The sequence below is a fragment of the Oncorhynchus keta genome, chromosome 24 (assembly GCF_023373465.1).
Source record: "Oncorhynchus keta strain PuntledgeMale-10-30-2019 chromosome 24, Oket_V2, whole genome shotgun sequence".
Lineage (NCBI taxonomy): Eukaryota > Metazoa > Chordata > Actinopteri > Salmoniformes > Salmonidae > Oncorhynchus > Oncorhynchus keta.
This window is the reverse complement of record NC_068444.1, coordinates 18,108,871-18,136,754: the sequence shown is the minus strand read 5'-3', so window position 1 is coordinate 18,136,754 and position 27,884 is coordinate 18,108,871. Positions and strand designations below refer to the sequence as shown.

The following is a 27,884-nucleotide window of genomic DNA, read 5'->3' as shown; positions in this document are numbered from 1 at the left end:
AGGTGTAGAGTAGAGGACAGAGAGAGAGGTGTAGAGTAGAGGACAGAGAGAGGTGTAGAGTAGAGGACAGAGAGAGAGGTGTAGAGTAAAGAGAGAGGTGTAGAGTAGAGGACAGAGAGAGAGGTGTAGAGTAGAGGACAGAGAGAGAGGTGTAGAGTAGAGGACAGAGAGAGAGGTGTAGAGTAAAGAGAGAGGTGTAGAGTAAAGGAAAGAGAGAGAGGTGTAGAGTAGAGGACATAGAGAGGTGTAGAGTAGAGGACAGAGAGAGGTGTAGAGTAAAGAGAGAGGTGTAGAGTAAGGAAGAGAGAGGTGTAGAGTAGAGGACATAGAGAGAGTGTAGAGTAGAGGACAGAGAGAGAGGTGTAGAGTAAAGACAGAGAGGTGTAGAGTAAGGACAGAGAGAGTGTAGAGTAGAGGACAGAGAGAGAGGTGTAGAGTAAAGAGAGAGGTGTAGAGTAGAGGACAGATAGGAGAGTGTAGAGTAAAGAGAGAGTGTAGAGTAAAGGACAGAGAGAGAGGTGTAGAGTAGAGGACAGAGAGAGAGGTGAAGAGTAAAGAGAGGTGTAGAGTAAAGGACAGAGTAGAGTAGAGTGTAGAGTAGAGGACAGAGAGAGGGTGTAGAGTAAAGAGAGAGGTGTAGAGTAGAGGACAGTAAAGAGGTGTAGAGTAGAGGACAGAGAGAGGTGTAGAGTAAAGAGAGAGGTGTAGAGTAGAGTATAGAGAGAGAGGCGTAGAGTAAAGAGAGATGTAGAGTTGACGACAGAGAGAGAGGTGTAGAGTAGAGGACAGAGAGAGGTGTAGAGTAGAGGACAGAGAGAGAGGTGTAGAGTAAAGAGAGAGGTGTAGAGTAGAGGACAGAGAGAGAGGTGTAGAGTAGAGGACAGAGAGAGAGGTGTAGAGTAAAGAGAGAGGTGTAGAGTAGAGTATAGAGAGAGAGGTGTAGAGTAAAGAGAGAGGTGTAGAGTTGACGACAGAGAGAGAGGTGTAGAGGAGAGGACAGAGAGAGAGAGAGGTGTAGAGTAGAGGACAGAGAGAGAGGTGTAGAGTAGAGGACAGAGAGAGAGGTGTAGAGTAGAGGACAGAGAGAGAGGTGTAGAGTAGATGACAGAGAGAGAGGTGTAGAGTAAAGAGAGAGTGTAGAGTAGAGGACAGAGAGAGAGGTGTAGAGTAGAGGACATAGAGAGAGGTGTAGAGTAAAGGACAGAGAGATATGTGTAGAGTAAAGAGAGAGGTGTAGAGTAAAGGAAAGAGAGAGAGGTGTAGAGTAAGGACATAGAGAGAGGTGTAGAGTAGAGGACAGAGTAAAGAGAGTGTAGAGTAAAGAGAGAGGTGTAGAGTAGAGGACAGAGAGAGGTGTAGAGTAAAGAGAGAGTGTAGAGTAGAGGACAGATAGAGAGTGTAGATTAAAGAGAGAGGTGTAGAGTAAAGGACAGAGAGAGCGGTGTAGAGTAGAGGACAGAGAGAGAGGTGAAGAGTAAAGAGAGAGGTGTTGAGTAAAGGACAGAGAGAGAGGTGTAGAGTAGAGGACAGAGAGAGTGTAGAGTAAAGAGAGAGGTGTAGAGTAAGGACAGAGAGAGAGTGTAGAGTAGAGGACAGAGAGAGAGGACAGTAGAGAGTAAAGAGAGAGGTGTAGAGTAGAGTAGAGAGAGAGGTGTAGAGTAAAGAGAGAGCTGTAGAGTTGACGACAGAGAGAGAGTGTAGAGTAGAGGACAGAGAGAGTGTAGAGTAGAGAGAGAGAGTGTAGAGTACAGGACAGAGAGAGAGGTGTAGAGTAAAGAGAGAGGTGTAGAGTATAGAGAGAGAGGTGTCGAGTAAAGAGCGAGGTGTAGAGTTGAAAACAGAGAGAGAGGTGTAGAGTAGAGAGAGAGTGACAGAGAGAGAGGTGTAGAGTAAAGAGAGTGTAGAGTAGAGTAGAGAGAGAGAGTGTAAGAGTAAAGAGAGAGGTGTAGAGTAGAGGACAGAGAGAGAGAGGTGTAGAGTAGAGGACAGAGAGAGAGGTGTAGAGTAAAGAGAGAGGTGTAGAGTAGAGGACAGAGAGAGAGGTGTAGAGTAAAGAGAGAGGTGTAGAGTAAAGAGAGAGGTGTAGAGTAAAGAGAGGTGTAGAGTAAAGAGAGAGGTGTAGAGTAAAGAGAGAGAGGTGTAGAGTAAAGAGAGAGAGTGTAGAGTAGAGGAGAGGTGTAGAGTAAAGAGAGAGGTGTAGAGTAAAGAGAGAGAGTTGTAGAGTAAAGAGAGAGAGAGGTGTAGAGTAAAGAGAGAGGTGTTGAGTAAAGGACAGAGAGAGAGGTGTAGAGTAGAGGACAGAGAGAGAGGTGTAGAGTAAAGAGATAAAGAGAGAGGTGTGTAGAGTAGGTGTAGAGTAAAGAGAGAGAGTGTAGAGTAAAGAGAGAGTGTAGAGTAAGGACAGAGAGAGAGGTGTAGAGTAGAGGACAGAGAGAGAGGTGAAGAAAAGAGAGAGGTGTTGAGTAAAGGACAGAGAGAGAGGTGTAGAGTAGAGGACAGAGAGGTGAGAGTAGGTGAGAGGTGTAAAGAGAGAGGTGTAGAGTAGAGGACAGAGAGAGGTGTAGAGTAAAGAAGTGTAGAGTAAAGACAGAGAGGTGTAAGTAGAGTATAGAGAGAGTGTAGAGTAAAGAGAGAGGTGTAGAGTAGAGTATAGAGAGAGAGGCGTAGAGTAAAGAGAGAGGTGTAGAGTTGACGACAGAGAGAGAGGTGTAGAGTAGAGGACAGAGAGAGAGGTGTAGAGTAGAGAGAGAGAGGTGTAGAGTAGAGGACAGAGAGAGAGGTGTAGAGTAAAGAGAGAGGTGTAGAGTAGAGTATAGAGAGAGAGGTGTAGAGTAAAGAGAGAGGTGTAGAGTAGAGGACAGAGAGAGAGGTGTAGAGTAGAGAGAGAGGTGTAGAGTAAAGAGAGAGGTGTAGAGTAGAGGACAGAGAGAGAGGTGTAGAGTAAAGGACAGAGAGAGAGAGGTGTAGAGTAGAGGACATAGAGAGAGGTGTAGAGTAGAGGACAGAGAGAGAGGTGTAGAGTAAAGAGAGAGGTGTAGAGTAGAGAGAGAGGTGTAGAGTACAGAGAGAGGTGTAGAGTAAAGAGAGAGGTGTAGAGTAAAGAGAGAGGTGTAGAGTAAAGAGAGAGGTGTAGAGTAAAGAGAGAGGTGTAGAGTAAAGAGAGAGGTGTAGAGTAAAGAGAGAGGTGTAGAGTAGAGAGAGAGGTGTAGAGTAAAGAGAGAGGTGTAGAGTAAAGAGAGTTGTAGAGTAAAGAGAGAGAGAGGTGTAGAGTAAAGAGAGAGGTGTAGAGTAGAGGACATAGAGAGAGGTGTAGAGTAGAGGACAGAGAGAGAGGTGTAGAGTAAAGAGAGGTGTAGAGTAGAGGACAGAGAGAGGTGTAGAGTAAAGAGAGAGGTGTAGAGTAAAGGACAGAGAGAGAGGTGTAGAGTAGAGGACAGAGAGAGAGGTGTAGAGTAAAGAGAGAGGTGTAGAGTAAGGACAGAGAGAGGTGTAGAGTAGAGGACAGAGAGAGAGGTGTAGAGTAAAGAGAGAGGTGTAGAGTAGAGTATAGAGAGAGAGGTGTAGAGTAAAGAGAGAGGTGTACAGTTGACGACAGAGAGGTGTAGAGTAGAGGACAGAGAGAGAGGTGAAGAGTAAAGAGAGAGGTGTTGAGTAAAGGACAGAGAGAGAGGTGTAGAGTAGAGGACAGAGAGAGAGTGTAGAGTAAAGAGAGAGGTGTAGAGTAAAGGACAGAGAGAGAGGTGTAGAGTAGAGGACAGAGAGAGAGGTGTAGAGTAAAGAGAGAGGTGTAGAGTAGAGTATAGAGAGAGAGGTGTAGAGTAAAGAGAGAGGTGTAGAGTTGACGACAGAGAGAGAGGTGTAGAGTAGAGGACAGAGAGAGGTGTAGAGTAGAGAGAGAGAGAGGTGTAGAGTAGAGGACAGAGAGAGAGGTGTAGAGTAAAGAGAGAGGTGTAGAGTAGAGTATAGAGAGAGAGGTGTAGAGTAAAGAGAGAGGTGTAGAGTAAAGAGAGAGGTGTAGAGTAGAGGACAGAGAGAGAGGTGTAGAGTAAAGAGAGAGGTGTAGAGTAAAGAGAGGTGTAGAGTAAAGAGAGAGGTGTAGAGTAAAGAGAGAGGTGTAGAGTAAAGAGAGAGAGTGTAGAGTAAAGAGAGAAGGTGTAGAAAGAAAGAGAGAGGTGTAGAGTAGAGAGAGATGTAGAGTAGAGAGAGGTGTAGAGTGAAGAGAGAGGTGTAGAGTAGAGGAGAGAAGTGCAGAGTAAAGAGAGAGAGTTGTAGAGCAAAGAGAGAGAGGTGTAGAGTAAAGAGAGAGGTGTAGAGTAAAGAGAGAGGTGTAGAGTAAAGAGAGAGGTGTAGAGTAAAGAGAGAGGTGTAGAGTAAAGAGAGAGGTGTAGAGTAGAGAGAGGTGTAGAGTAAAGAGAGAGGTGTAGAGTAAAGAGAGAGAGGTGTAGAGTAAAGAGAGAGGTGTAGAGTAAAGAGAGAGGTGTAGAGTAGAGTATAGAGAGAGAGGTGTAGAGTAAAGAGAGAAGTGTAGAGTTGACGACAGAGAGGGAGGTGTAGAGTAGAGGACAGAGAGAGAGGTGAAGAGTAAAGAGAGGTGTAGAGTAAAGAGAGGTGTAGAGTAGATGACAGAGAGAGAGGTGTAGAGTAAAGAGAGTGTAGAGTAGAGGACAGAGAGAGAGGTGTAGAGTAGAGGACAGAGAGAGAAGAGTGTAGAGTAAAGAGAGAGAGTGTGTAGAGTAAAGAGAGAGGTGTAGAGTAGAGGACAGAGAGAGGTGTAGAGTAAAGAGAGAGGTAGAGTAAGAGAGAGGTGTAAGAGAGAGAGGTGTAGAGTAAAGAGAGAGAGGTGTAGAGTAAAGACAGAGAGAGAGGTGTAGAGTAGAGAGACAGAGAGAGAGTGTAGAGTAGAACAGAGAGAGTGTAGAGTAGAGACAGAGAGAGGTGTAGAGTAAAGAGAGAGTGTAGAGAGAGAGGTGTAGAGTAGAGGACAGAGAGAGAGGTGTAGTGTAGAGTAAAGAGAGAGCTGTAGAGTAAAACAGAGAGAGAGGTGTAGAGTAAAGAGAGAGGTGTAGAGTAGAGAGAGAGAGTGTAGGTGTAGAGTAGAGAGAGGTGTAGAGTAAAGAGAGAGAAGTGTAGAGTAGAGGACAGAGAGGTGTAGAGTAAAGAGAGAGGTGTAGAGTAGAAGAGGACAGTAAAGAGGTGTAGAGTAGAGGACAGAGAGAGAGGTGTAGAGTAAAGAGAGAGGTGTAGAGTAAAGAGTAGAGGTGTAGAGTAAAGAGAGGTGTAGAGTAAAGAGAGAGGTGTAGAGGTGAAAAGAGAAGAGAGGTGTAGAGTAAGGACAGAGAGAGAGGTGTAGAGTACAGAGGAGAGAGAGAGAGGTGTAGAGTAGAGGACAGAGAGAGAGCTGTAGAGTAGAGGACAGAGAGAGAGGTGTAGAGTAAAGAGAGAGGTGTAGAGTAAAGAGGAAAGAGAGAGAGAGAGGTGTAGAGTAGAGGACATAGAGAGGTGTAGAGTAGAGGACAGAGAGAGATGTGTAGAGTAAAGAGGACAGAGGTGTAGAGTAAAGTAGAGAGAGGTGTAGAGAGAGAGGTGTAGAGTAAAGAGAGAGGTGTAGAGTAGAGGAAAGAGAGAGGTGTAGAGTAGAGGACAGAGAGAGAGGTGTAGAGTAAAGAGAGAGGTGTAGAGTAGAGGACAGAGAGAGAGGTGTAGAGTAAAGAGAGAGGTGTAGAGTAAAGACAGAGAGAGAGTGTAGAGTAGAGGAGAGGTGTAGAGTAAAGAGAGAGAGTTGTAGAGTAAAGAGAGAGGTGTAGAGTAAAGAGAGAGGTGTTGAGTAAAGGACAGAGAGAGAGGTGTAGAGTAGAGGACAGAGAGAGAGGTGTAGAGTAAAGAGAGAGGTGTAGAGTAGAGTAAGGAGAGAGGTAGAGTAAAGAGAGGGTGTAGAGTAAAGGTGTAGAGAGAGAGTGTAGAGTAAAGGACAGAGAGAGGTGTAGAGTAGAGAGAGTGTAGAGTAAGAGAGAGTGTAGAGTAGAGGACAGAGAGAGAGGTGTAGAGTAAAGAGAGAGGTGTAGAGTAGAGTATAGAGAGAGAGGTGTAGAGTAAAGAGAGAGGTGTAGAGTAAGAGAGAGAGGTGTAGAGTAGAGGACAGAGAGAGGTGTAGAGTAAAGAGAGAGGTGTAGAGTAGAGTATAGAGAGAGAGGTGTAGAGTAAAGAGAGAGGTGTAGAGTAGAGGAGAGAGAGGTGTAGAGTAAAGAGAGAGGTGTAGAGTAAAGAGAGAGGTGTAGAGTAGAGGACAGAGAGAGAGGTGTAGAGTAAAGAGAGAGGTGTAGAGTAAAGAGAGAGGTGTAGAGTAAAGAGAGAGAGGTGTAGAGTAAAGAGAGAGAGGTGTAGAGTAAAGAGAGAGGTGTAGAGTAAAGAGAGAGAGTGTAGAGAAAGAGAGAGGTGTAGAGTAAAGAGAGAGGTGTAGAGTAAAGAGAGAGGTGTAGAGTAAAGAGAGAGGTGTAGAGTAAAGAGAGAGGTGTAGAGTAAAGAGAGAGAGGTGTAGAGTAAAGAGAGAGAGGTGTAGAGTAAAGGAGAGGTGTAGAGTAAAGAGAGAGAGGTGTAGAGTAGAGGAGAGAGAGAGGTGTAGAGTAAAGAGAGAGGTGTAGAGTAAAGAGAGAGAGGGTGTAGAGTAAAGAGAGAGGTGTAGAGTAAAGAGAGAGGTGTAGAGTAAAGAGAGAAGGTGTAGAGTAAAGAGAGAGGTGTAGAGTAAAGAGAGAGAGGTGTAGAGTAGAGAGAGAGGTGTAGAGTAGAGAGAGAGGTGTAGAGTAAAGAGAGAGAGGTGCAGAGTAAAGAGAGAGTGGTGTAGAGTAAAGAGAGAGGTGTAGAGTAGAGAGAGAGTTGTAGAGTAGAGAGAGTGTAGAGTAAAGAGATAGAGGTGTAGAGTAGAGGTGTCAGTAAAGAGAGGTGTAGAGTAAAGAGAGAGGTGTAGAGTAAAGAGGTGTAGAGAAAGAAGGTGTAGAGTAAAGAGAGAGTAAAGGTGTAGAGTAAAGAGAGAGAGGTGTAGAGTAGAGAGAGAGAGAGGTGTAGAGTAAAGAGAGAGGTGTAGAGTTGAGGAAGAGAGAGGTGTAGAGTAGAGGAGAGAGAGAGGTGTAGAGTAGAAGAGAGAGGTGTAGAGTAAGAGAGAGGTGTAGAGTAGAGGTGTAGAGTAAAGAGAGAGGTGTAGAGTAGAGGACAGAGAGAGAGGTGTAGAGTAGAGAGAGAGGTGTAGAGTAGAGTATAGAGAGAGAGGTGTAGAGTAAAGAGAGAGGTGTAGAGTAGAGGACAGAGAGAGAGGTGTAGAGTAAAGAGAGAGGTGTAGAGTAGAGGACAGAGAGAGAGGTGTAGAGTAAAGAGAGAGGTGTAGAGTAAAGAGAGAGGTGTAGAGTAGAGGACAGAGAGAGAGGTGTAGAGTAAAGAGAGAGGTGTAGAGTAAAGAGAGAGGTGTAGAGTAAAGAGAGAGGTGTAGAGTAAAGAGAGAGGTGTAGAGTAAAGAGAGAGGTGTAGAGTAAAGAGAGAGGTGTAGAGTAAAGAGAGAGGTGTAGAGTAAAGAGAGAGGTGTAGAGTAAAGAGAGAGGTGTAGAGTAAAGAGAGAGGTGTAGAGTAAAGAGAGAGAGGTGTAGAGTAGAGAGAGTGTAGAGTAAAGAGGTGTAGAGTAAAGAGAGAGTGTAGAGTAAAGAGAGGTGTAGAGTAAGAGAAAGAGAGAAAGAGAAAGAGAGAGGTGTAGAGTAAAGAGAGAGAGGTGTAGAGTAAAGAGAGAGAGGTGTAGAGTAAAGAGAGAGGTGTAGAGTAGAGTGTAGAGTAAAGAGAGAGGTGTAGAGTAGAGGAGAGAGGTGTAGAGTAAAGAGAGAGGTGTAGAGTAAAGAGAGAGGTGTAGAGTAAAGAGAGAGAGGTGCAGAGTAAAGAGAGAGTAAAGGAGAGTAAAGAGAGTGTAGAGTAGAGGAAAGAGAGGTGTAGAGTAAGAGAGAGGTAAAGTAGAGAAAGAGAGGTGTAGAGTAGAGGAGAGAGAGGTGTAGAGTAAAGAGAGAGGTGTAGAGTAGAGGACAGAGGAGAGGTGTAGTAAAGAGAGAGAGGTGTAGAGTAAAGAGAGAAGGTGTAGAGTAAAGAGAGAGGTGTAGAGTAAAGAGAGAGGTGTAGAGTAAAGAGAGAGGTGTAGAGTAAAGAGAGAGAGTGTAGAGTAAAGAGAGGGTGTAGAGTAGAGGAGAGAGAGTGTAGAGTAAAGAGAGAGAGGTGTAGAGTAAAGAGAGGTGTAGTGTAGAGTAAAGAGAGAGGTGTAGAGTAAAGAGAGAGAGAGTGTAAGAGAGAGAGTGTAGAGTAAAGAGAGAGAGAGGTGTAGAGTAGAGAGAGAGAGAGGTGTAGAGTAAGAGAGAGAGGTGTAGAGTAGAGAGGTGTAGAGTAAAGAGAGGTGTAGAGTAAAGAGAGAGGTGTAGAGTAGAGGAAAGAGAGAGGTGTAGAGTAAAGAGAGAGGTGTAGAGTAGAGGAGAGAGAGAGGTGTAGAGTAAAGAGAGAGGTGTAGAGTAGAGAGAGAGAGGTGTAGAGTAAAGAGAGAGGTGTAGAGTAAAGAGAGAGGTGTAGAGTAGAGAGAGAGGTGTAGAGTAAAGAGAGAGAGGTGTAGAGTAAAGAGAGAGGTGTAGAGTAAAGAGGAGAGAGGGTGTAGAGTAGAGGAGAGAGAGTGTAGAGTAAAGAGAGAGTGTAGAGTAAAGGGTGTAGAGAGAGAGAGTGTAGAGTAGAGGAGAGAGAGGTGTAGAGTAAAGAGAGAGTGTAGAGTAGAGTAGAGTAGAGAGAGAGGTGTAGAGTAAAGAGAGAGGGTGTAGAGTAAAGAGAGAGAGGTGTAGAGTAGAGGAGAGAGAGAGGTGTAGAGTAAAGAGAGAGAGGTGTAGAGTAGAGGAGAGAGAGAGGTGTAGAGTAAAGAGAGAGGTGTAGAGTAAGAGTAGAGAGAGGTGTAGAGTAAAGAGAGAGTAGAGTGTAGAGTAAAGAGAGGTGTAGAGTAGAGTAAAGAGAGAGGTGTAGAGTAAAGAGAGAGTGTAGTAAACAGAGAGAGAGGTAAGAGGTGTAGAGAGAGAGAGGTGTAGAGTAAAGAGAGAGAGGTGTAGAGTAAAGAGTGTAGAGTAAAGAGAGAGAGGTGTAGAGTAGAGGAGAGGTGTAGAGTAAAGAGAGAGAGGTGTAGAGTAGAGAGAGGTGTAGAGTAGAGAGAGAAAGGTGTAGAGTAAAGAGAGAGATGTAGAGTAGAGTAGAGAGAGAGGTGTAGAGTAAAGAGAGAGAGGTGTAGAGTAAAGAGAGAGAGGTGTAGAGTAAAGAGAGAGGTGTAGAGTAAAGAGAGAGGTGTAGAGTAAAGAGATAGGTGTAGAGTAAAGAGATAGGTGTAGAGTAAAGAGAGAGAGGTGTAGAGTAAAGAGAGGTGGAGAGTAGAGAGAGGGGTGGAGAGTAAAGAGAGAAAGGTGTAGAGTAAAGAGAGAAAGGTGTAGAGTAAAGAGAGAAAGGTGTAGAGTAAAGAGAGAAAGGTGTAGAGTAAAGAGAGAAAGCTGTAGAGTAAAGAGAGAAAGGTGTTGCGTAAAGAGAGAGGTGTAGAGTAAAGAGAGAGGTGTAGAGTAGAGGAGAGAGAGAGAAGTGTAGAGTAGAGGAGAGAGAGATGTGGAGTAGAGGAGAGAGAGAGAAGTGTAGAGTAGAGGAGAGAGAGATGTGGGGTAGAGGAGAGAGAGAGAAGTAGAGTAGAGGAGAGAGAGAGGTGTATAATTCACTGTATCACAATTCCAGTCGGTCAGAAGTTTACGTACACTAAGGTGACTGTGCCTTACAACAGCTTGGAAAATAAAATGATGTCATGGCTTTACAAGCTTCTGATAGGCTAATTTACATAATTTGAGTCAAGGCCTACCTTAAAACTCAGTGCCTCTTTCTTTGACATTGTGGGAAAATCCAAAGAAATCAGCCAAGACCTCAGAAAACTAATTGTAACCTCCATAAATCTGGTTCATCCTTGGGGGCAATTTCCAAACGTCTGAAGGTACCACGTTCATCTGTACAAACAATAGTACAAGTATAAACACCATGGGACCACGCAGCTGCCATGCCGCTCAGGAAGGAGACGTTTTCTGTCTCCTAGAGATGAACGTACTTTGGTGCGAAAAGTACAAATAAATCCCAGAACAACAGCAAAGGTCCTTGTGAAGATGATGGAGGAAACAGGTACAAAAGTATCTACATCCACAGTAAAAACGAGTCCTATATCGGCATAACCTGAAAGGCTGTTCAGCAACATCTCATGACATCAGTCAGGAAGTTAAAGCTTGGTCGCAAAATGGTTCTTCCAAATGGACAATGACCCCAAGCATACTTCCAAAGTTGTGGCAAAATGGCTTAAGGACAACAAAGTGAAGGTATTGGAGTGTCCATCATAAGGCCCTGACCTCAATCCTATAGAAAATGTGTGTGCAGAACTGACAAAGCATGTGTGAGTAAGGAGGCCTACAAACCTGACTCAGTTACACCAGCTCTGTCAGGAGGAATGACCCAAAATTCACCCAACTTAATGTGGGAAGCTTGTGGAAGGCTACTCGAAACGTTTGAAGGCAATGCTACCAAATACGAATTGAGTGTATGTAAACTTCTATCCCACTGGGAATGTGATAAAAGAAATAAAAGCTGAAATAAATAATTCTCTCGCTATTATTCTGACATTTTACATTCTTAAAATAAAGTGGTGATCCTAACTGACCTAAGACGGGGAATTTTTACTAGGATTAAATGTCAGGAATTGTGAAAACTGAGTTTAAATTTATTTGGCTAAAGTGTATGTAAACTTCCGACTTCAACTGTATATAACAGCTATAGAAGTTTACAACTCACACTCACGGTGTATCAATGTAAACTGGGTGTAATATAACACAGGTCTCCTCACCATTCCCTTCTTGGCTTTCCAGTTGCTATTTCATCCGGTCTTCTTGCCTGTCTTCCAGCTGTTCTTCTGGACATTCTACCAGCTGTTCTTCTGGACATTCTACCAGCTGTTCTTCTGGACATTCTACCAGCTGTTCTTCTGGACATTCTACCTGCTGGTCTTCTGGACATTCTACCTGCTGGTCTTCTTGCCTGTCTTCCAGCTGTTCTTCTGGACATTCTACCAGCTGTTCTTCTGGACATTCTACCTGCTGGTCTTCTTGCCTGTCTTCCAGCTGTTCTTCTGGACATTCTACCTGCCGGTCTTCTTGCCTGTCTTCCAGCTGTTCTTCTGGACATTCTACCTGCTGGTCTTCTTGCCTGTCTTCCAGCTGTTCTTCTGGACATTCTACCTGCCGGTCTTCTTGCCTGTCTTCCAGCTGTTCTTCTGGACATTCTACCTGCCGGTCTTCTTGCCTGTCTTCCAGCTGTTCTTCTGGACATTCTACCTGCTGGTCTTCTTGCCTGTCTTCCAGCTGTTCTTCTGGACATTCTACCTGCTGGTCTTCTTGCCTGTCTTCCAGCTGTTCTTCTGGACATTCTACCTGCTGGTCTTCTTGCCTGTCTTCCAGCTGTTCTTCTGGACATTCTACCTGCCGGTCTTCTTGCCTGTCTTCCAGCTGTTCTTCTGGACATTCTACCTGCTGGTCTTCTTGCCTGTCTTCCAGCTGTTCTTCTGGACATTCTACCTGCTGGTCTTCTTGCCTGTCTTCCTGCTGGTCTTCTGGACATTCTACCTGCTGGTCTTCTTGCCTGTCTTCCAGCTGTTCTTCTGGACATTCTACCTGCTGGTCTTCTTGCCTGTCTTCTGGTGGCTCCTCTGGTTGGTCTTCCTGACAGTCTTCCGGTCTGTCCTCTCGGATGTAGGGAATGTCATCCATCCGTAGAAACACTGAGTCACTGGGGCTCCTTTGTCCATCTGACTTACTGCCTGGAGAGGGAGACATAGTACTATTGTGAGAATCAGGACAGAGGCTGCATCTCAGTGAATTGGTAACCCGTTTTCAGTCTCCAAATCTCCCCCCCTTGTCCCATCCTTCCAACCCCTTCTGTTCATAGAAGTGTAGATCTATCTTCAGATAGAAGATTTCTCAAATGACCCATTAGCTGCAAACAGTGAGGTATTTACAACTCACACTCACAAGATGGTTATCATGCTGGACACGTCTGCATCATGATCGATTCCCTCCATGGTTTAACTCAATAACAGAGAGGACAGACCACCAATTCAATGAGAGGTCTCTCTCTCTCACACACACACACACACACACACACACACACACACACACACACACACACACACACACACACACACACACACACACACACACACACACACACACACACACACACACACACACACACACACACACACACACACACACACACACACACAACTTACGGACTATGCAACTCCTTTCATTGAGCTGTGAGGTGAGCGGTCCAGTGTTGTCCTCTGTGTGCGTGTGTCGTTCTCCCCTCAGGATCTGGGGTCTGGGGTACACAGTCCATAAGACTGGCTGTTAGTGCATTCTGGTAGTGGTTCCTCGAGATCTAGGAGACAGGAACACAGTCCACAAATACAATATCAACACATCATCATCAACACACTCCACAAATACAGTATCAACACATCATCATCACACTCCACAAATACAGTATCAACACATCATCAACACACTCCACAAATACAGTATCAACACATCATCATCAACACACTCCACAAATACAGTATCAACACATCATCATCACACTCCACAAATACAGTATCAACACATCATCATCAACACACTCCACAAATACAGTATCAACACATCATCATCATCACACTCCACAAATACAGTATCAACACATCATCATCAACACACTCCACAAATACAGTATCAACACATCATCATCAACACACTCCACAAATACAGTATCAACACATCATCATCAACACACTCCACAAATATAGTATCAACACATCATCATCATCACACTCCACAAATACAGTATCAACACATCATCATCAACACACTCCACAAATACAGTATCAATACATCATCATCATCACACTCCACAAATACAGTATCAACACATCATCATCACCACACTCCACAAATACAGTATCAACACATCATCATCAACACACTCCACAAATATAGTATCAACACATCATCATCATCACACTCCACAAATACAGTATCAACACATCATCATCACACTCCACAAATACAGTGTCAATATATCATCATCATACTCTACAAATACAGTATCAACACATCATCATCAACACACTCCACAAATACAGTATCAACACATCATCATCAACACACTCCACAAATATAGTATCAACACATCATCATCATCACACTCCACAAATACAGTATCAACACATCATCAACACAGGCCACAAATACAGTATCAACACATCATCATCAACACACTCCACAAATACAGTATCAACACATCATCATCACACTCCACAAATACAGTATCAACACATCATCATCACACTCCACAAATACAGTATCAACACATCATCATCACACTCCACAAATACAGTATCAACATATCATCATCAACACACTCCACAAATACAGTGTCAATATATCATCATCATCATCACACTCTACAAATACAGTATCAACACATCATCATCACACTCCACAAATACAGTATCAACACATCATCATCACACTCCACAAATACAGTATCAACACATCATCATCAACACACTCCACAAATACAGTGTCAATATATCATCATCATACTCTACAAATACAGTATCAACACATCATCATCAACACACTCCACAAATACAGTATCAACACATCATCATCAACACACTCCACAAATACAGTATCAACACATCATCATCAACACACTCCACAAATACAGTATCAACACATCATCAACACACTCCACAAATACAGTATCAACACATCATCAACACACTCCACAAATACAGTATCAACACATCATCAACACACTCCACAAATACAGTATTAACACATCATCAACACACTCCACAAATACAGTATCAACACATCATCAACACACTCCACAAATACAGTATCAACACATCATCATCAACACACTCCACAAATACAGTATCAACACATCATCATCACACTCCACAAATACAGTATCAACACATTGTCATCACACTCCACAAATACAGTATCAACACATCATCAACACACTCCACAAATACAGTATCAACACATCATCATCAACACACTCCACAAATACAGTATCAACACATCATCATAGCCACATAGCCTGGTTCCTCTCTAGGTTTCTTCCTAGGTTTTGGCCTTTCTAGGAGTTTTTCCTAGCCACCGTGCTTCTACACCTGCAATGCTTGCTGTTTGGGGTTTTAGGCTGGGTTTCTGTACAGCACTTTGAGATATCAGCTGATGTACGAAGGGCTATATAAATAAATTTGATTTGATTTGATCATCACACTCCACGAATACAGTATCAACACATTATCATCACACTCCACAAATATAGTATCAACACATCATCATCACACTCCACAAATACAGTATCAACACATCATCATCACACTCCACAAATATAGTATCAACACATCATCATCACACTCCACAAATACAGTATCAACACATCATCATCATCACACTCCACAAATACAGTATCAACACATCATCAACACACTCCACAAATATAGTATCAACACATCATCATCACACTCCACAAATACAGTATCAACACATCATCATCAACACATCATCATCACACTCCACAAATACAGTATCAACACATCATCATCAACACACTCCACAAATACAGTATCAACACATCATCATCAACACATCATCATCACACTCCACAAATACAGTATCAACACATCATCATCAACACACTCCACAAATATAGTATCAACACATCATCATCACACTCCACAAATACAGTATCAACACATCATCATCAACACATCATCATCACACTCCACAAATACAGTATCAACACATCATCATCAACACACTCCACAAATACAGTATCAACACATTATCATCATCACATCATCACCACACTCCACAAATACAGTATCAACACATCATCATCATCATCACACTCCACAAATATAGTATCAACACATCATCATCACACTCCACAAATACAGTATCAACACATCATCATCACACTCCACAAATACAGTATCAACACATCATCATCACCCTCCACAAATACAGTATCAACACATCATCATCAACACATCATCATCACACTCCACAAATACAGTATCAACACATCATCATCAACACACTCCACAAATACAGTATCAACACATCATCATCACACTCCACAAATACAGTATCAACACATCATCAACACACTCCACAAATACAGTATCAACACATCATCATCACACTCCACAAATACAGTATCAACACATCATCATCAACACACTCCACAAATACAGTATCAAGACATCATCATCAACACACTCTACAAATATAGTATCAACACATCATCATCATCACACTCCACAAATACAGTATCAACACATCATCATCATCACACTCCACAAATACAGTATCAACACATCATCAACACAGGCCACAAATACAGTATCAATATATCATCATCATCATCACACTCTACAAATACAGTATCAACACATCATCATCAACACACTCCACAAATACAGTATCAACACATCATCATCAATACACTCCACAAATACAGTATCAACACATCATCAACACACTCCACAAATACAGTATCAACACATCATCATCACACTCCACAAATACAGTATCAACACATCATCAACACACTCCACAAATACAGTATCAACACATCATCATCAATACACTCCACAAATACAGTATCAACACATCATCAACACACTCCACAAATACAGTATCAACACATCATCATCATCATCACACTCCACAAATATAGTATCAACACATCATCATCACACTCCACAAATACAGTATCAACACATCATCATCACACTCCACAAATACAGTATCAACACATCATCATCAACACATCATCATCACACTCCACAAATACAGTATCAACACATCATCATCACACTCCACAAATATAGTATCAACACATCATCATCAACACACTCCACAAATACAGTATCAACACATCATCATCAATACACTCCACAAATATAGTATCAACACATCATCATCAACACACTCCACAAATACAGTATCAACACATCATCATCACACTCCACAAATACAGTATCAACACATCATCATCAACACATCATCATCATCACACTCCACAAATACAGTATTAACACATTATCAACACACTCCACAAATACAGTATCAACACATCATCAACACAGTCCACAAATATAGTATCAACACATCATCATCAACACACTCCACAAATACAGTATCAACACATCATCAACACACTCCACAAATATAGTATCAACACATCATTATCAACACAGTCCACAAATACAGTATCAACACATCATCATCACACTCCACAAATACAGTATCAACACATCATCATCAACACAATCCACAAATATAGTATCAACACATCATTATCAACACACTCCACAAATATAGTATCAACACATCATTATCAACACAGTCCACAAATACAGTATCAACACATCATCATCAACACAGTCCACAAATACAGTATCAACACATCATCATCAACACACTCCACAAATATAGTATCAACACATCATCATCAACACAGTCCACAAATACAGTATCAACACATCATCATCAACACAGTCCACAAATATAGTATCAACACATCATTATCAACACACTCCACAAATATAGTATCAACACATCATCATCAACACAGTCCACAAATACAGTATCAACACATCATCATCAACACAGTCCACAAATACAGTATCAACACATCATCATCAACACACTCCACAAATATAGTATCAACACATCATTATCAACACAGTCCACAAATACAGTATCAACACATCATCATCACACTCCACAAATACAGTATCAACACATCATCATCAACACACTCCACAAATATAGTATCAACACATCATCATCAACACAGTCCACAAATACAGTATCAACACATCATCATCAACACAGTCCACAAATACAGTATCAACACATCATCATCAACACACTCCACAAATATAGTATCAACACATCATTATCAACACAGTCCACAAATACAGTATCAACACATCATCATCACACTCCACAAATACAGTATCAACACATCATCATCAACACACTCCACAAATTCAATATCAACACATCATCAACACAGTCCACAAATACAGTATCAACACATCATCATCAACACAGTCCACAAATACAGTATCAACACATCATCATCAACACACTCCACAAATACAGTATCAACACATCATCATCAACACACTCCACAAATTCAATATCAACACATCATCAACACAGTCCACAAATACAGTATCAACACATCAACACACTCCACAAATACAGTATCAACACATCATCATCAAACTCCACAAATACAGTATCAACACATCATCATCAACACACTCCACAAATACAGTATCAACACATCATCAACACACTCCACAAATACAGTATCAACACATCATCAACACACTCCACAAATACAGTATCAACACATCATCAACACACTCCACAAATACAGTATCAACACATCATCAACACACTCCACAAATACAGTATCAACACATCATCATCAACACACTCCACAAATACAGTATCAACACATCATCAACACACTCCACAAATACAGTATCAACACATCATCATCAACACACTCCACAAATACAGTATCAACACATCATCAACACACTCCACAAATACAGTATCAACACATCATCAACACACTCCACAAATACAGTATCAACACATCATCAACACACTCCACAAATACAGTATCAACACATCATCATCAACACACTCCACAAATATAGTATCAACACATCATCAACACACTCCACAAATATAGTATCAACACATCATCATCAACACACTCCACAAATACAGTATCAACACATCATCAACACAGGCCACAAATACAGTATCAACACATCATCATCAACACACTCCACAAATACAGTATCAACACATCAACACACTCACAAATACAGTATAAACACATCATCATCAAACTCCACAAATACAGTATCAACACATCATCATCAAACTCCACAAATACAGTATCAACACATCATCATCAAACTCCACAAATACAGTATCAACACATCATCAACACAGTCCACAAATACAGTATCAACACATCATCATCAACACACTCCACAAATACAGTATCAACACATCATCAACACACTCACAAATACAGTATCAACACATCATCAACACACTCCACAAATATAGTATCAACACATCATCAACACACTCCACAAATATAGTATCAACACATCATTATCAACACACTCCACAAATACAGTATCAACACATCATCATCAACACACTCCACAAATACAGTATCAACACATCATCAACACACTCCACAAATATAGTATCAACACATCATCACACTCCACAAATACAGTATTAACACATCATCAACACAGTCCACAAATACAGTATCAACACATCATCACACTCCACAAATACAGTATCAACACATCATCATCAACACAGTCCACAAATACAGTATCAACACATCATCATCAACACAGTCCACAAATACAGTATCAACACATCAACACAGTCCACAAATACAGTATCAACACATCATCATCAACACACTCCACAAATATAGTATCAACACATCATCATCAACACACTCCACAAATACAGTATCAACACATCATCAACACAGGCCACAAATACAGTATCAACACATCATCATCAACACACTCCACAAATACAGTGTCAATATATCATCATCATACTCTACAAATACAGTATCAATATATCATCATCATCATCAACACAGTCCACAAATACAGTATCAACACATCATCAACACACTCCACAAATACAGTATCAATATATCATCATCATCAACACAGTCCACAAATACAGTATCAACACATCATCAACACAGGCCACAAATACAGTATCAACACATCATCAACACACTCCACAAATACAGTATCAATATATCATCATCATCAACACAGGCCACAAATACAGTATCAACACATCATCATCAACACATCATCATCAACACAGTCCACAAATACAGTATCAACACATCACCACACTCCACAAATACAGTATCAACACATCATCATCATCATCACACTCCACAAATATAGTATCAACACATCATCATCACACTCCACAAATACAGTATCAACACATCATCATCACACTCCACAAATACAGTATCAACACATCATCATCACCCTCCACAAATACAGTATCAACACATCATCATCAACACATCATCATCACACTCCACAAATACAGTATCAACACATCATCATCAACACACTCCACAAATACAGTATCAACACATCATCATCAATACACTCCACAAATACAGTATCAACACATCATCAACACACTCCACAAATACAGTATCAACACATCATCATCACACTCCACAAATACAGTATCAACACATCATCAACACACTCCACAAATACAGTATCAACACATCATCATCAACACACTCCACAAATACAGTATCAACACATCATCATCACACTCCACAAATACAGTATCAACACATCATCATCATCACACTCCACAAATACAGTATCAACACATCATCATCACCCTCCACAAATACAGTATCAACACATCATCATCAACACATCATCATCACACTCACAAATACAGTATCAACACATCATCATCAACACACTCCACAAATACAGTATCAACACATCATCATCAATACACTCCACAAATACAGTATCAACACATCATCAACACACTCCACAAATACAGTATCAACACATCATCATCACACTCCACAAATACAGTATCAACACATCATCAACACACTCCACAAATACAGTATCAACACATCATCATCAATACACTCCACAAATACAGTATCAACACATCATCAACACACTCCACAAATACAGTATCAACACATCATCATCATCATCACACTCCACAAATATAGTATCAACACATCATCATCACACTCCACAAATACAGTATCAACACATCATCATCACACTCCACAAATACAGTATCAACACATCATCATCAACACATCATCATCACACTCCACAAATACAGTATCAACACATCATCATCACACTCCACAAATATAGTATCAACACATCATCATCAACACACTCCACAAATACAGTATCAACACATCATCATCAATACACTCCACAAATATAGTATCAACACATCATCATCAACACACTCCACAAATACAGTATCAACACATCATCATCACACTCCACAAATACAGTATCAACACATCATCATCAACACATCATCATCATCACACTCCACAAATACAGTATTAACACATTATCAACACACTCACAAATACAGTATCAACACATCATCAACACAGTCCACAAATATAGTATCAACACATCATCATCAACACACTCCACAAATACAGTATCAACACATCATCAACACACTCCACAAATATAGTATCAACACATCATTATCAACACAGTCCACAAATACAGTATCAACACATCATCATCACACTCCACAAATACAGTATCAACACATCATCATCAACACAATCCACAAATATAGTATCAACACATCATTATCAACACACTCCACAAATATAGTATCAACACATCATTATCAACACAGTCCACAAATACAGTATCAACACATCATCATCAACACAGTCCACAAATACAGTATCAACACATCATCATCAACACACTCCACAAATATAGTATCAACACATCATCATCAACACAGTCCACAAATACAGTATCAACACATCATTATCAACACACTCCACAAATATAGTATCAACACATCATCATCAACACAGTCCACAAATACAGTATCAACACATCATCATCAACACAGTCCACAAATACAGTATCAACACATCATCATCAACACACTCCACAAATATAGTATCAACACATCATTATCAACACAGTCCACAAATACAGTATCAACACATCATCATCACACTCCACAAATACAGTATCAACACATCATCATCAACACACTCCACAAATATAGTATCAACACATCATCATCAACACAGTCCACAAATACAGTATCAACACATCATCATCAACACAGTCCACAAATACAGTATCAACACATCATCATCAACACACTCCACAAATATAGTATCAACACATCATTATCAACACAGTCCACAAATACAGTATCAACACATCATCATCACACTCCACAAATACAGTATCAACACATCATCATCAACACACTCCACAAATTCAATATCAACACATCATCAACACAGTCCACAAATACAGTATCAACACATCATCATCAACACAGTCCACAAATACAGTATCAACACATCATCATCAACACACTCCACAAATACAGTATCAACACATCATCATCAACACACTCCACAAATAATATCAACACATCATCAACACATCATACAGTATCAACACATCAACACACTCCACAAATACAGTATCAACATCATCATCATCAATCAACACATCATCATCAAACTCCACAAATACAGTATCAACACATCATCAACACACTCACAAATCAGTATCAACACATCATCAACACACTCCACAAATACAGTATCAACACATCATCAACACACTCACAAATACAGTATCAACATCATCAACACAGTCCACAAATACAGTATCAACACATCATCATCAACACACTCCACAAATACAGTATCAACACATCATCAACACAGTCCACAAATACAGTATCAACACATCATCATCAACACACTCCACAAATACAGTATCAACACATCATCAACACACTCCACAAATACAGTATCAACACATCATCAACACACTCCACAAATACAGTATCAACACATCATCAACACACTCCACAAATACAGTATCAACACATCATCATCAACAAAAATACAGTATCAACACATCATCATCACACACTCCACAAATACAGTATCAACACATCATCATCAACACACTCCACAAATGCAGTATCAACACATCATCAACACAGTCCACAAATACAGTATCAACACATCATCATCAACACAGTCCACAAATACAGTATCAACACATCAACACACTCCACAAATACAGTATAAACACATCATCATCAAACTCCACAAATACAGTATCAACACATCATCATCAAACTCCACAAATACAGTATCAACACATCATCATCAAACTCCACAAATACAGTATCAACACATCATCAACACAGTCCACAAATACAGTATCAACACATCATCATCAACACACTCCACAAATACAGTATCAACACATCATCATACAGTATCAACACATCATCAACACACTCCAAAATATAGTATCAACACATCATCAACACACTCCACAAATATAGTATCAACACATCATTATCAACACACTCCACAAATACAGTATCAACACATCATCATCAACACACTCCACAAATACAGTATCAACACATCATCAACACACTCAAAATATAGTATCAACACATCATCACACTCCACAAATACAGTATTAACAATCATCATCCACAAATACAGTATCAACACATCATCACACTCCACAAATACAGTATCAACACATCATCAACACAGTCCACAAATACAGTATCAACACATCATCATCAACACAGTCCACAAATACAGTATCAACACATCAACACAGTCCATACAGTATCAACACATCATCATCATCAAACTACACAAATACAGTATCAACACATCATCATCAAACTCCACAAATACAGTATCAACACATCATCAACACAGTCCACAAATACAGTATCAACACATCATCATCAACACACTCCACAAATACAGTATCAACACATCATCAACACACTCCACAAATGCAGTATCAACACATCATCATCAACACACTCACAAATACAGTATCAACACATCATCAACACACTCCACAAATACAGTATCAACACATCATCATCAACACACTCCACAAATACAGTATCAACACATCATCATCACACTCCACAAATACAGTATCAACACATCATCAACACAGTCCACAAATACAGTATCAACACATCATCATCAACACAGTCCACAAATACAGTATCAACACATCATCATCAACACATCATCATCAACACAGTCCACAAATACAGTATCAACACATCAACACACTCCACAAATACAGTATCAAACACATCATCATCAAACTCCACAAATACTGTATCAACACATCATCATCAAACTCCACAAATACAGTATCAACACATCATCAACACACTCCACAAATACAGTATCAACACATCATCAACACACTCCACAAATACAGTATCAACACATCATCAACACACTCCATATAGTATCAACATCACACACTCCACAAATACAGTATCAACACATCATCATCAACACACTCCACAAATACAGTATCAACACATCATCAACACACTCCACAAATATAGTATCAACACATCATCACACTCCACAAATACAGTACACATCATCAACACAGTCCACAAATACAGTATCAACACATCATCAACACACAAATACAGTATTAACACATCAAATACAGTATCAACACATCATCACACTCCACAAATACAGTATTAACAATCATCACACTCCACAAATACAGTATCAACACATCATCACACTCCACAAATACAGTATTAACACATCATCATCAACACAACAAATACAGTATCAACACATCATCATCAACACACTCCACAAATACAGTATCAACACATCAACACAGTCCACAAATACAGTATCAACACATCATCATCATCAAACTCCACAAATACAGTATCAACACATCATCATCAAACTCCACAAATACAGTATCAACACATCAACACACTCCACAAATATAGTATCAACACATCATCATCAACACACTCCACAAATACAGTATCAACACATCATCATCAACACACTCCACAAATACAGTATCAACACATCATCATCAATCCACAAATATAGTATCAATATATCATCACAAAAATACAGTATCAACACATCATCATCATCACACACTCCACAAATACAGTGTCAATATATCATCATCATCACACTCCACAAATACAGTATCAACACATCATCAACACAGTCCACAAATACAGTATCAACACATCATCATCAACACACTCCACAAATACAGTATCAACACATCATCAACACACTCCACAAATATAGTATCAACACATCATCACACTCCACAAATACAGTATTAACACATCATCAACACAGTCCACAAATACAGTATCAACACATCATCACACTCACAAATACAGTATTAACACATCATCACAAAAATACAGTATCAACACATCATCATCACAAATACAGTATTAACACATCATCACAACAAATACAGTATCAACACATCATCACACATCCACAAATACAGTATTAACACATCATCATCAACACAGTCCACAAATACAGTATCAACACATCATCATCAACACACTCCACAAATACAGTATCAACACATCATCATCAGTATCAACACATCATCATCAAAACTACAGTATCAACACATCATCATCAAACTCCACAAATACAGTATCAACACATCATCAACACACTCCACAAATATAGTATCAACACATCATCATCAACACACTCCACAAATATAGTATCAACACATCATCATCAACACACTCCACAAATATAGTATCAACACATCATCATCAACACACTCCACAAATATAGTATCAATATATCATCACACTCCACAAATACAGTATCAACACATCATCATCATCAACACACTCCGCAAATACAGTGTCAATATATCAAATACAGTATCAACACATCATCATCAACACAGTCCACAAATACAGTATCAACACATCATCATCAACACACTCCACAAATACAGTATCAACACATCATCAACACACTCCACAAATACAGTATCAACACATCATCAACAAATATAGTATCAACACATCATTATCAACACACTCCACAAATACAGTATCAACACATCATCATCAACACACTCCACAAATACAGTATTAACACATCATCATCAACACAGTTCACAAATACAGTATCAACACATCATCACACTCCACAAATATAGTATCAACACATCATCATCAACACACTCCACAAATACAGTATCAACACATCATCAACACACTCCACAAATGCAGTATCAACACATCATCATCAACACACTCCACAAATACAGTATCAACACATCATCAACACACTCCACAAATACAGTATCAACACATCATCATCAACACACTCCACAAATACAGTATCAACACATCATCATCACACTCCACAAATACAGTATCAACACATCATCAACACAGTCCACAAATACAGTATCAACACATCATCATCAACACAGTCCACAAATACAGTATCAACACATCATCATCAACACATCATCATCAACACAGTCCACAAATACAGTATCAACACATCAACACACTCCACAAATACAGTATAAACACATCATCATCAAACTACAAATACTGTATCAACACATCATCATCAAACTCCACAAATACAGTATCAACACATCATCAACACACTCCACAAATACAGTATCAACACATCATCAACACACTCCACAAATACAGTATCAACACATCATCAACACACTCCACAAATATAGTATCAACACATCATTATCAACACACTCCACAAATACAGTATCAACACATCATCATCAACACACTCCACAAATACAGTATCAACACATCATCAACACACTCCACAAATATAGTATCAACACATCATCACACTCCACAAATACAGTATTAACACATCATCAACACAGTCCACAAATACAGTATCAACACATCATCACACTCCACAAATACAGTATTAACACATCATCACACTCCACAAATACAGTATCAACACATCATCACACTCCACAAATACAGTATTAACACATCATCACACTCCACAAATACAGTATCAACACATCATCACACTCCACAAATACAGTATTAACACATCATCATCAACACAGTCCACAAATACAGTATCAACACATCATCATCAACACACTCCACAAATACAGTATCAACACATCAACACAGTCCACAAATACAGTATCAACACATCATCATCATCAAACTACACAAATACAGTATCAACACATCATCATCAAACTCCACAAATACAGTATCAACACATCATCAACACACTCCACAAATATAGTATCAACACATCATCATCAACACACTCCACAAATATAGTATCAACACATCATCATCAACACACTCCACAAATATAGTATCAACACATCATCATCAACACACTCCACAAATATAGTATCAATATATCATCACACTCCACAAATACAGTATCAACACATCATCATCATCAACACACTCCGCAAATACAGTGTCAATATATCATCATCATCACACTCCACAAATACAGTATCAACACATCATCAACACAGTCCACAAATACAGTATCAACACATCATCATCAACACACTCCACAAATACAGTATCAACACATCATCAACACACTCCACAAATATAGTATCAACACATCATCACACTCCACAAATACAGTATTAACACATCATCAACACAGTCCACAAATACAGTATCAACACATCATCACACTCCACAAATACAGTATTAACACATCATCACACTCCACAAATACAGTATCAACACATCATCACACTCCACAAATACAGTATTAACACATCATCACACTCCACAAATACAGTATCAACACATCATCACACTCCACAAATACAGTATTAACACATCATCATCAACACAGTCCACAAATACAGTATCAACACATCATCATCAACACACTCCACAAATACAGTATCAACACATCAACACAGTCCACAAATACAGTATCAACACATCATCATCATCAAACTACACAAATACAGTATCAACACATCATCATCAAACTCCACAAATACAGTATCAACACATCATCAACACACTCCACAAATATAGTATCAACACATCATCATCAACACACTCCACAAATATAGTATCAACACATCATCATCAACACACTCCACAAATATAGTATCAACACATCATCATCAACACACTCCACAAATATAGTATCAATATATCATCACACTCCACAAATACAGTATCAACACATCATCATCATCAACACACTCCGCAAATACAGTGTCAATATATCATCATCATCACACTCCACAAATACAGTATCAACACATCATCAACACAGTCCACAAATACAGTATCAACACATCATCATCAACACACTCCACAAATACAGTATCAACACATCATCAACACACTCCACAAATACAGTATCAACACATCATCAACACACTCCACAAATATAGTATCAACACATCATTATCAACACACTCCACAAATACAGTATCAACACATCATCATCAACACACTCCACAAATACAGTATTAACACATCATCATCATCAACACAGTTCACAAATACAGTATCAACACATCATCACACTCCACAAATATAGTATCAACACATCATCATCAACACACTCCACAAATATAGTATCAACACATCATCATCAACACACTCCACAAATACAGTATCAACACATCATCATCAACACACTCCACAAATATAGTATCAACACATCATCATCATCACACTCCACAAATACAGTATCAACACATCATCAACACAGGCCACAAATACAGTATCAATATATCATCATCATCATCACACTCTACAAATACAGTATCAACACATCATCAACACACTCCACAAATACAGTATCAATATATCATCATCAACACACTCCACAAATACAGTATCAACACATCATCATCATCAACACACTCCACAAATACAGTATCAACACATCATCAACACACTCCACAAATACAGTATCAACACATCATCATCAACACA

At 39.8% G+C, this 27,884-nt stretch overlaps 1 pseudogene; it reads right to left on the bottom strand.

Moving 5' to 3' along the window:
• Positions 1-10,931: 10,931 nt before the first annotated feature.
• Positions 10,932-27,884, bottom strand: part of LOC118377711 (metal transporter CNNM4-like) — a 33,529-nt pseudogene continuing 16,576 nt past the window's right edge.